The sequence below is a fragment of the Netta rufina genome, assembly GCF_964035555.1.
Source record: "Netta rufina genome assembly, chromosome: W".
In the NCBI taxonomy this organism is placed as follows: Eukaryota; Metazoa; Chordata; class Aves; order Anseriformes; family Anatidae; genus Netta; species Netta rufina.
Window position 1 is genome coordinate 1,750,645 of NC_140139.1, and position 12,661 is coordinate 1,763,305.

Consider the following 12,661-nt stretch of genomic DNA (forward strand, 5'->3'; position numbering starts at 1 on the left):
TGTTTAGGATCTCAGTTAGGGGTATAGGTTTAGGATCTTGGTTAGGGGTCTGGGTTTAGGGGTCTGGCTTTAGGGTCTGGGTTTAGGATCTCAGTTAGGGGTCTGGGTTTAGGGTCTGGGTTAGGGGTCTGGGTTTAGGATCTGGGTTTAGGATCTGGGTTTAGGATCTCAGTTAGGGGTCTGGGTTTAGGGTCTGGGTTAGGCGTCTGGGTTTAGGATCTGGATTTAGGATCTGGGTTAGGGGTCTGGGTTTAGGATCTGGGTTAGGGGTCTGGGTTTGGAACTGGGTTTAGGATCTCAGTTAGGGGTCTGGGTTTAGGATCTGGGTTAGGGGTCTGGGTTTAGGGTCTGGGTTTAGGATCTGGGTTTAGGATCTGGGTTAGGGGTCTGGGTTTAGGATCTTGGTTTAGGATTTGGGTTAGGGGTCTAGGTTTAGGATCTGGGTTAGGGGTCCAGGTTTAGGATCTGGATTAGGGGCATGGTTTTAGGATCTGGGTTTAGGATCTTGGTTAGGGGTCTGGGTTTAGGATCTGGGTTAGGGGTCTGGGTTTAGGTCTCAGTTAGGGGTCTGGGTTTAGGATATGGATTAAGAGTCTGGGTTTAGGATCTCAGTTAGGGGTCGGGGTTTAGGATCTGGGTTTAGGATATGGATTAAGAGTCCGGGTTTCGGATATGGATTAAGGGTCTGGCTTTAGGATCTGGGTTAGGGGTCCGGGTTTAGGATTTGGGTTAGGGGTCTCAGTTAGGGGTCAATGTTTAGGGTCTGTCTTAGGGGTCTGGGTTGGTTAGGGGTCAATGTTTAGGACCTGGGTTTAGGATCTGGGTTAGGGGTCTGGGTTTAGGATCTGGGTTAGGGGTCCAGGTTTAGGATCTCGGTTAGGGGTCTGGGTTAGGGGTCTGGTTTGGTTAGGGGTCTGGGTTTAGGATCCAGGTTAGGGGTCCGGGGTCTAGGTTTAGAGTCTGGGTTTATGATCTGGGATTAGGATCTCAGTTAGGGGTCTGGGTTTAGGATCTGGGTTTAGGATTTGGGTTAGGGGTCTGGGTTTAGGATCTCGGTTTAGGATTTGGGGTAGGGGTCTGGCTTTAGGATCTCAGTTAGGGGTCTGGGTTTAGGATATGGATTAAGAGTCTGGGTTTAGGATCTCAGTTAGGGGTCGGGGCTTAGGATCTGGGTTTAGGATATGGATTAAGAGTTCGGGTTTAGGATCTGGGTTAGGGGTCTGGGTTTAGGATCTGGGTTAAGGGTCTGGGTTTAGGATATGGATTAAGGGTCTGGCTTTAGGATCTGGGTTAGGGGTCCGGATTTAGGATCTGGGTTAGGGGTCTCAGTTAGTGGTCAATGTTTAGGGTCTGTCTTAGGGGTCTGGGTTGGTTAGGGGGTCAATGTTTAGGACCCGGGTTTAGGATCTGGGTTAGGGGTCTGGGTTTAGGACCTGGGTTAGGGGTCTGGGTTTAGGATCTGGGTTAGGGGTCCAGGTTTAGGATCCAGGTTAGGGGTCCGGGGTCTAGGTTTAGGGTCTGGGTTTATGATCTGGGATTAGGATCTCAGTTGGGGGTCTGGGTTTAGGATCTGGGTTTAGGATTTGGGTTAGGGGTCAGGGTTTAGGATCTCAGTTTAGGATTTGGGGTAGGGGTCTGGCTTTAGGATCTCAGTTAGGGGTCTGGGTTTAGGATATGGATTAAGAGTCTGGGTTTAGGATCTCAGTTAGGGGTCGGGGCTTAGGATCTGGGTTTAGGATATGGATTAAGAGTCCGGGTTTAGGATCTCAGTTAGGGGTCTGGGTTTAGGATATGGATTAAGAGTCTGGGTTTAGGATATGGATTAAGGGTCTGGCTTTAGGATCTGGGTTAGGGGTCTGGGTTTAGGACCTGGGTTAGGGGTCCGGGTTTAGGATCTCGGTTAGGGGTCTGGGTTAGGGGTCTGGTTTGGTTAGGGGTCCGGGTTTAGGATCCAGGTTAGGGGTCTGGGGTCTTGGTTTAGGGTCTGGGTTTATGATCTGGGATTAGGATCTCAGTTAGGGGTCTGGGTTTAGGATCTGGGTTTAGGATTTGGGTTAGAGGTCAGGGTTTAGGATTTGGGTTAGGGGTCTGGGTTTAGGATCAATGTTTAGGATCTGGGTTAGGGGTCTGGCTTTGGGATCTCAGTTAGGGGTCTGGGTTTAGGATCTCAGTTAGGGGTCTGGGTTTAGTGGGCTTGGTTTGGGATTCTGGGTTGGTTAAAGGGTCTGGGGGTCTGGAGTAGGGGGGTTGGTTTGGGGTCTGGGTTTAGGATTTGGGTTTGGGGTTAGGGCTGGAATCACCCGTGGGTTGAAATAAGGGCTCCCAGGCTCCTGAAGGAAAGGCCAAGGGGACGGGGCTGCCCGAGGGGCCGTGGAGGTGGCTGTGACTCCTCCTGAGAATGAATTTTGCACGAGACGGAGCAGCTCCCGCATCCCATAAAGCATCTCAGCCCCTAAGGGAAAAAAAAAAAGAGGCCCCAAATCCCAGGCCAAATCCTACAGCTCCGCCGTCTTCCTCTCGGGATTCTGGCTTCCCGATCCGGTCTCTCTTTTCGAGGGACTTCCCATCAGATGTTCCTCCGGTTCAGCGCGTCCTCTGATGGCTTGCCCAAGGTGTTTCTTCCCTTAAAGCGGTTTTGAAGCCTCCTGGAAAGGCTTTTTTATACAAATAACACATCTTTTCCCCAAACCGACCTTTTTTTCCCCATTTTAGATCAACCTTTTGTTATTAAGACAGCCCTGGGAGCCAGGACGTGGGGCTTCTGAAACTCCTTCTGCTTGACTTTCGGAAAAAGCCTCCGAAAAGAAGTTTTGAAGAGGCTTGAAACGGCCAAAAAAAAAATCTGCAAACTGAACAACACCATCGGCAGAAATGAGAGCCTAAAACCTGCCGAAAACCTTTGTCTCAGCTCTCCTTTCATCCCATTAATCCATTTTTTCTTGCAAAACGCCGTGCCAGCATGAATCCCTCGCATGGATTTCATCTAATTACTATTATGCTTTCACTACACTTCTCCTGTGCTCGAGCAAGGGGGTATTTTCGAAATCACGTAGATTTTCCAATCAGCTGCCTTTGAATGCCAGCACCCGGGCCTTTTTCTCCGTGGGAAACGATTATAATACCTGTCCTAACGAGCAGAATGACACCGTCCGAGATTTTCCTTCAGGTCTGAGATGTCTTGAGGCAGCAAATTGCCCTTTAGACATCAGAGCAGATTCCACTCTTACTACTAAAACTAGCAAGAGGCTTTCAGATGCTAATTATATTCTGTCTTCGGGACCAAATCCTGACAAAATAGAGCAGGACTAGGAGGCTAGATGAGGCTAGGGCTCATGTAGACCTCAACTCACCACCTCCCAGAAGAGTTGCTGCTGAAACACGTCCAGTTCCTCTCCATTTTGCTTCATCCTCTGCTTCTGGGATCCATCCCACCTCCTGTAAAACCCTTGCCCGTTGCTTATTCCTTTACAGGATGGAATTTAGCCAAGGCCGACACAATTTTTAAAGATATCTTTGCAGTCAGTCATGCTTCGTTTTAATTCACGCCACTTTTAAATAAACACCTTCCCATAAACGCTTTCCATATTTCACCTCTTCGGTCCATAATTAGGCAAGAGAAAGTCGAAATGGGGAAAAAAAAGTTAGGGAGAGTAGGCTGAAGAAGCCAAGGGAAGGCGAGCACATCAAGGATTATTTTTATATGAAATACGAGCGTGATTACACGACCTGGTCGCTTGAGGTAACAGAGAGCTGGGTTTTAAGAAGTTCTCCCCCTCACCAAGCTGCAATCTGCAAAGAAAGCAGCGTTAAAACTTCAAGCATCACCTCTCCATCACGTTTATCTCCGGCGTTTCGGGAGCAGCGACGACGAAAGCCAGCGGCGGGGGAATGGTGGATGAGGCTTTGGGCCACACGGAGTCGATTTTTTGACCCGAGAGCAGCGAGGGTTGAGCGACCTTCTTTCCGTAAAAGGAAGCCAGCAATTAAACGAAATGGCATCGCAGCAGAGCCGTAATTTGTAATTTTAGGAGCTGCGCCGGGGAAGGACTCGGCGGGTCAGGGAACAATGGAAGGGCCCTGCCTCGGTCACCTCCAGTTCATTCGTCACCTCCGTAATGAGCAGCACAGAGCTGGAGCAAGGGGAAGGAGAAGAAAAAGCTGCTTTGGAAGGTACAACTCTTTAAATTCCTAGTGAGGAAGGAGCAGCGCGGGTCCAAAATCTGCAAATTGTTAAATCCGCACGTGTTATTTGTCCTCGATTCATCTCGCTTTGCCTTCCAGCCTGTGACTTTTGACCCTTCAGCCTTACCTACGTGTCTGAGACGACGAAGACTGGCGGCTGCCTCCCAGCACGGATGCACGCCAAAGCCAAGCAGGAAGATAAAACTGGCAGAATAAGGCAAAAGCTGCTTTTTTTGCCAAAAAAATGGTCAAACAAACAGCATCAAACTGGCTGGTAGTGTTTTGGTGCAGTTTATTCCTTTTTATATGATGTTTAGGAATCAGTCTGTCTTTCTGCATGATCCAGTGTCTTCACCGGAGCTGGGAGCTCCTCCATTTTATTTATTTTTTTTTTCACTAAAACCCGCTTTTTAAAATCCTATCACCAAATTGGAACGAAGCTTGGGCCGATTTCCCTGCCTCTGGTCATGCTAATCCGTGTCTGGATGTATTGCTAATTCATCAGAGCCAGAGATGGCTCTGCCCGGAGGGTCACAGATCTCCTCCTAAGCACGGATTTTTTTTCTTTTGCCTTGGGTGCAGAACAGATTGCACCAAAGGGCACCGTTTCCCAAACATTTCCCAGAACAGGAATTTACCAACTCCCTTAGAGGTACATTTAACTTTCTCTCCTACCCTCAACGTGCAGTAATTTATTTATTTTTTTTTTGGAACAAAGTGGGAACGTTTCCAACGAGTCTGCAAAACATATGCTTGTTTGCCCGGTGGTATTACCCTGCCCACTTGGATCCTGGAAATGAGAAAAAGCTTTTGTCTAAAACGGGAAAAAGAAACCAACTCCCTTCTGTCGGCACGGGGAGGTTTGTCGTGGGTGGCTGGCGAACAGTTTTGTTTGAAGCCCCTAGTTAAAAATATTGGCAACGCCACCTTGGTGCTGTATGGATCCCGGTAATGAGATATTTTAGAAATACGGAGAAAGGAAGGGATTTGCTTTGCAAAATTATAGGTAGCAGAGCCGCGAGGACTTTTATCAGCTGCCAGGAAGAAAACCGGCGTGGGTTCGGTTTTGGAGCCCCTCCAACTTTACTGTTTGGCCCTTCAAGTGTTTTGTTGCTTTTTAGGACACTCCATTGTGCTGTCTGTAAGACAAATACGGGGAGCCCTGTGATAGCGTATGGTGTGTAGGAGAGAGTAAATGGCTGCAGAACGCTTCCTGGTGAGGTTTCTCTACTAATTACTGCTTTTTTTTCCTCCTTTTCTCCAACCACATTGTTCCGGGATAATGAAAATTTCCCCCTTGCAAAAGTTTGCGTGACGGTTTCTTTTCCAACAACGCCGGAAAATATCTATTTTAGAGCTCTAATTATCCAGGCTCAATGAGTGCAAAAGAAAAAGTTCGGTTTCACTTCTCTGCAACTCCAACTTTCGGCACTCCAGGTGGAAAGTATTGTTGTGTAATTTGCTCTTTAAAACTAAGAAGAAAGAAGGGAAAGGAGAGTTGCCAGGAGCAAAAGTATGTTTGACGAATATAGTGTCTGGTAGCGTTTGCAGGCTGTTACCTCGATGGGACCTGAAGGGTTCGGGATCATGCTCGAACAACTGGAAACCACCAAGAGAGGTGGGAAGAGAGCTTGGATCGCCTTGTTGGAGGCTGTCGCCGGCTCACCAATATTTCTGTGCTCCTGTAAAAGAAGTCTTGACATAATAATGTGCTCTCAGCCAGCTGCTTGCTTGCACTTCAGCTGGTGAGAAGAGTTCACGTCTTATTTATCTACCTAAGGAAACCAGCAAATAAAGCAGAATTGGGTCTGTTATATATGGCGTGGTCATTCGTGTCGAGAAAATGGTTGATATTAATAAAGAAGGGGGAGATTTGGGAGTGTGGCCATGGGGGTTGGAAAAGGCCTCTTAACGGCGAGGCCTTTCTTGAGGGCAGGCTCCCCTCTTATACCCTTCTCCCCACAGCAATTCTTTTCAAAATAACTTTTCATTAGTCAAACAACTTTGTATGTAACAACAACAGCAAACACCCAGAAACATCCATGCCTTAACGGCTGGAGAACAAGAAACCGGAGACTGCCTGGAGTCTCCTGAATCACCCATCTTTGTTCCCTCTAAACTCTTTTATATTCCTGATGGCCTCCTCGTTAAGAGTCTGATGTTATCTCAACCACGGGGCTTGCCAACCCCCATGGCCACATTCCCAAATCTCCCCCTTCTTTATTAATATCCACCATTTTCTCGACACAAATTACCACTCCATATGTAACATACGTATGTATAGGCATACTCGGGTTTAGTATGTAAAGCAATTTTCTGTATATTTACAATGTTTGATGTTTGTGTGTGCGTGTTGGTGGAGTGTAGACTCCCCCGCACACCCAGCGTTGTTTACTTGCCTTTTATACCTTTTATAGCTTTTATACCTTTTATAAATATTTCTTTTATAAATATTACAAAATTCAGATTGATTTGAGGCTTCATTTATAACATTACCCACACCAAACACCCCCAGCTCCCTCAGCCCTCCCAGGACTCCTGCCCCAGGCCCCTCACCCGTTTTAATGCTCCTCCACCCATGGCTCTGAACACCCATGGCTATGAACAGACCCTCCCTTGGGGTCACCACAGCCTTTTTGTTGAAGATCACGGCAAAAACAGTGGTCACGGACACTACCAGCACACAGGACGGACTCAAACGCTGGTCCATAGCGGGCAGCGAGGAGCCGCCGCCATCCCAGGGGCTTCTCCTGCCCCGAGGCCCCAGCACCGCCCGGCTGATTCCTGCACTCTTCCCTGGCTCCAGCAGCTTTTGAGCAGTGCCCTGTGACACCAGGGGCTCCCCACTTTCATGTAAAACATTGTCTGGGCCTCCCCTACCCTAGCACATTTGTCTTTTAATCCTGTAAACGAGCCTCAGTCCCTTCCTGGCACCACGGGACTCCAAGGCGAACGCCTCACAAACACAACTGCTTTTAGCAAGAAGTTCAATTCAGCGATTTGGGAGCTGACTAGTCCCATTTATTAGCAAACCCTACCCACTCAAAGTTTGTTCTGAGACGTTTGAAAATAGCTTTACGTCCTCATCAAGCACCACATAATTTCAGGCCGCTCTCTCTTGAGCTGTCTGTTCTGTTCTTCCAGTACATGCTAAAGACGGAAAGGTTAATACCAGAGGTTACTGCAAACTAAATAGAAAATAGATTGAGTAACACTTTAATATATTGAATGCAATAAAAGACAGTGCAGTAACTTGGACGCTTTAACTACTCTGGGAGTAACACCCCCAGACACCAAGTTGATGATGATTTCTCTGTGCCTTATGCCAGTCTCTGACACTGCACACCAAGCAGTCACTGTCCTGGGACAGGGTTTTTGCTCTCTTTGGCCTACCAAGCTTGTCAAAGTGATGTGGAAAGACATAAATTTGCCTTCCTTTTTACCAGTAGGGCATATAAAATCCTGTCTTGCTCCCACTGACTGGAGCACTCCACTACCACAGCCCCTCACAGGGGCTGAGATGCTGGGGCTCTAGGAGAAGACAGATGAGCATGGACATGGATGAGGAAAAGAAAAACAAATATTCACACCAGCCAGGGCCTCGGCCACAGGGAGAGCCAGCTCTTTCTGCTTCACACAGTGCTTACACCAATAATGTCCCTACAGACATTGAATTGCTCAGACCTGAGAGAGCAGGGACTGAGTTAGCAGCTTCACAGGAAAAAGAAGGGGCTTGTTTGGCTTTACACAGCACCTGATGCTCCAACAGGGAGACAGGAACAACAATTTGCGGCCTCAGACCCTGAAGTCTTGGTGGAGAAGCACTCTGCTGCTCACATCAACACCAGCAACTCACGGGGAGGCACGGGACTGTGCACCCAGTGTCAAACCTAACAAGGAGGCCTTGGGATGCAGCCCACACACAGCAAAGAAATTCATGAAAATCCCATTATTTCAGAAAAGGGGATTTTTTTCTAGGATCTTTGTTTCATTTTGTTCCCTTCTTTTATTGATTTTTGTGTGCATTAGTATGCATTTTTATTTTACCTGGCAGTAGAGAAGCAAGGATTCCTACCAAAGATGAAAACTTTTTGCTCTTTTGTACTGGAGAAGATGAATCCCTGGGCTTGGGAAGTGCTTTCACACCCCTGAACTGGAGCCCTGGTGTAGTTTAAACCAGCCCTGCCCCAGCTTGACAGCAGGCACCATTTTCCAACCCCTTCCACAATGCTTTCATTAATCTGAGTATTTGCATGTGCATATTTTGGGGCATCTAATGGAACAAATGGTAACTTAAAAAACACATTGGAAACTGTTTGCTGGCACCTCCTGAATTTCCTAACGAGCCAGGCCTTCCTTTGCTTTTAACCCATGTGGGATTCGAAACTGAAGCTCAGCTTTAATTCTTTTTTAAGCAGGATGAGAGATTGCGTGGGTGGGTGCCCCCCAGCCCCCTGCAACACTGGTTTCCCTATGCATGCACATGCACGCTCCTGTAATGCTGCGGGCCTGCGAGCTAATGCAAATTATTAATTGCCCATTCCCTGTTTTGCATGCCCATGTCTGGCAGACTAGAGGCCACAGTAAAAGCATAAAGCAAAGAAGATGAAAGGTGCCCGTTGATTACTGCTCAGAAGCAAACAGGCTGCTGATCAGTGGGACCGTAATACCTCATAAAGATGATAATGATTCTTCCCCCCTCCTTTTTCCGTCCTCATAAACAAGCTCGATTCCATCAGGTTGCACGAAGAACAATGAGCAAACGTAATCAAAATGCCAATATGTTTGCATTAAGACTGGAATGAGCAGTGACATACCTGCACCGTCTCATCTCTGTCTCTTCTGCCCTGGGGTAAAGAGAAAGATATATTTCTTTTCAAAAAAATAAAAAAATATATATAAAAAAAGATTTAGAAAAAAATGAAGAAGAGGAGTAAAAACATTCATTTATTTGTGGTTTCTTCTTACCAGTGGCTGGATGCCCAGGCCAACAGGGAATTGGAGAAGAATATCTCCTATGTGTTGCTGTGGCCAGCTTACTGTGGTCCATATACAATTTTTTGAGAACTTCTTTTTATTTTAATCATTTCCATGGAGAAAGCAATGCATTACTTTGCAAACCAGATTTCAGTGCACATGGAAAATCCTTCCTCGGGCTCCGAGCTGCTCTGAACGCTGGCAAAAGGCACCTGAGTCCTCTCTCCCCTCTCTTGCCAAGGCAACTCCTGGAACCTCGTCCTGGGCTCGCCCTCCTAATGCCTCGCTAAGCCTTGTTACGCTGCCTTTACACTCTAGTGATGTTGCGAATATCCTTCTTTAAACCCATTGCCCAGCACTGGACATGATATTTCAAATGAGGTTTTACAAAGGCTTTGTGGAATGAACCCATTCTCTCCCCTGATTTTAACTAATCCCCTTGCTTATTCGCCATAAGACCTGATTAGCTCCTCTTGCATCTGCCACACACTTGGATCTTTACCTCCTAATTATCACACGCTTTTCTCCCAAAGTCTCCTGCCTTTGCTGGCTCTGCACATCTGCCACACAAAGCAAGTTTGCCTTCCCTTCGAGCCGCCTCGCCTCACCTGCACGTGCGCTGCGTTTCCTAGGACTGTGTCCCAGATCTGAAAGCCTTCCTAAAAACATGACAGAGTAAGAGTGTTTCCAACGTGAACTCATCAACGCCGTTTTGTCTTCCTGAGCCTGCAGACAGCCTACAACAATAATTCATTCCCTTCAGCGCCACCTCACTTATCCCAATCATTTGTTGACTTCAAAGCTTAAATATGGTGATTTAAAGGTCACCACTCATAGCTAGTCACTTAACCATAATTTTAGCAGAATTTATTCTGTTAACGTCCTTTTCCAGCTCAAATTGCCTCCCCAGAGGTCAAAAACCCCATCTGTCTCTCCCCTTCCAAAACCTCCAGCTGTGATTCCACCGTGATAAATTGTCAATACAAACATTTTTGGCACACGGAGTATGCTGAAGTGTTGGGCACGGTAAAAACGGATATGATTGAGGGCTCTACAGCACTGATTATGTTATCCAGTTGTCTGTTTAGTCCGGATGGAAATATCGTGTTTATATCTAAATAAAACTACCCTGCAATTTCCAGCGAGCGGCAGCGTTCGGGCTCGCATCGCCACGGCTCTCAGGTTTCTGTCCCCATAGCCTGTAGGGTCGGTTCTCCTCACTTTTATATGCCCTGTACCAAAGAGAAGTCTTTTTTTGGGTTAAATATGCACGTAAATATGTCTATACACATTCACAACCCTTATGATGAGAGGCAATGATGATGGAGAGTGCCAAAACGAAACGATTTCGGACTAGAATAAATGAAATTAGCTTTGGGAATGGCTTTGGGGATAGCAACTCTACGTCCTCCCCTGTGCCGCCAGCCAGGAAGGGTGCTGGAAAAGTGCTGAGGATGCAAACAAAAGCCTCAAACCTAATTAGAGAATAGGAGGAAAAGCTGCAACAATCTCGCTCATCAGCAAGAAGATGAAGGGGTAAACGAGGATGGCTACAGAGGACTCTAAATTAATAGAGGACTTCTCAGTTTAGCACGCAATATGTGGTGACAGGAACCAGCAGCTGGAAGTTTTAGCCATAAAAAGCGTTTCAACCTGTAGTAGGGTGCAAGTTTTTAAGGGCGACAGCAAATGCAAGGGGGATCTTGGCTTACAAAAAGTCCCGCTGGCTTTGTAACGTGCTAGATAATAATCCCAGCTCTTAAAAAAATGTTGAAAGTTCGGAAAATATTCCGGATACAGCAAGATTTCTTTGGTTTCTTCCTTTCTATCCCTTGTTTGCATCAATTTCCTGAATTCTGACAGCCATCAGATAGCCAAGAGAGGCTTTTTATTTTCCTCAGGCAACCGTAGAAAAAAAAAATCACATTTCTTAAAAAAAAAACAATCTTGTAGTAGTATATTATGAGGGAAAAGAGATCACAGCTAGGCTCAGACTATTCGTGAGTTTTGCTGCAGGAGATTTGGCCCCTTCTCTCTCCCAAAGTCACACGTCCCTGCTCTAATTTAATGCAAGAATTCTGAAAAAAAATAATAATAATAATTAAAAACATTATTTTAAAGCCACTGGCGGCTGCATGGCACCTGTTTCTGTTCAGATATACTCATAAAAGAGAAAAAAAAACAAAACACGGCAATAACTTGAGGTCAAAATAGAGTTAAGTATCGCAGCAGGAGAGGGAAGGAATAAATCCCAAAAGATCGGGTTCATTTTAGCGGACAGTTTTATTTATGTGCTGCAATGATCACTTGCAAACCCAGTACTGCTGGAAGACTGCGAGGTTGCAGTGCTCCCCTAACAAGGTGTGATTTAAGGACAAATTTTATTTTTCCCGAGGAAAGTTGCTATTTTTAGTGTCCTCATCGCCCCACGCTGAGTTAAATCATTTGATTTATTCCCCAAATTCCTTATAGGAACCACAAGCAGCCTCAAGTACCAGGAGCTGTAAGGATTCATTCGAGGCTGGGCCTGCCTACAACAGAAACCCAAAAAGAAATCCCTCTTCCACCTCGTATCAGAATAAAGCAAGTCCCTTCTTGTAAGAGGGTCCCCAAAGCCGGACCGAAGGCCTCTGTCAGATCTCTGGGTTGTCTCAGCGTGCATTAAATATGCAAAATATGCTTCATCTACCACCAGGGATTGTTTTTGGGAGGGAATAGATTGCTTTTCACTAATTCTATTAAAAGCCTACAGAGTCATACGAGTTGGATCCCAAGGCTTGCCATAATAATCCTTTGCATATCTCGCCCTCGCCGCTGTCAAGTCCTGGATTCTTCACAAATAGAAGCAAATCCCCGAAAGTTTGCCAAAAGCACGGCACAGAGTGCCCCTAAGGGGGAACTTTTACATCTCTGAGCCTGGCAGCGAGTCCTCGGCCTCGAAGCACAAGGATCGAGCCTCGCAAATTTTATCCTCCCTCAGCGTTACGTGAAAAACTCCTCCATCGAGTCTGTTTTCGATTGAAGTCTCGTTTCTGATCTGATTACCTTAAAAAGAGAGTGAATGAAACGTGTTGAGGGCAGGATTTACTGATGGGGAAAACTGGGAGGCTCCAAACCAGCACATTCTGTGCTCTAAACGGAGACAGGAGCAGGGACCTTCGTGTACTGCCAGGATAAGAAAGTTGCTATCCTTCAAAATCAAAGTCACGGGCTTTTTTCTCATTACAGGCATCAGATAATACCATCAAAGCCTAAAATAGAGTCAAAAGTATTGCTCTGGGGCTAGTTCGTAAGCAACGCACCGCAATAACAAATGAAATGTGTATAAATATGTATAAAAAAACAGAACATTTGCAGAAGATCAAGACGATGGGAATGAAAAGAATACAGAGCCTCAACAGAGGGTGGCTGCAATGACAGCTAAAGGACAGCAAAAGCTTGAGGTTTGGGAGGAATTTGATCGCTCTTCTTAACTCCTGGTTGGTGTCGGGAGAGAATTTGC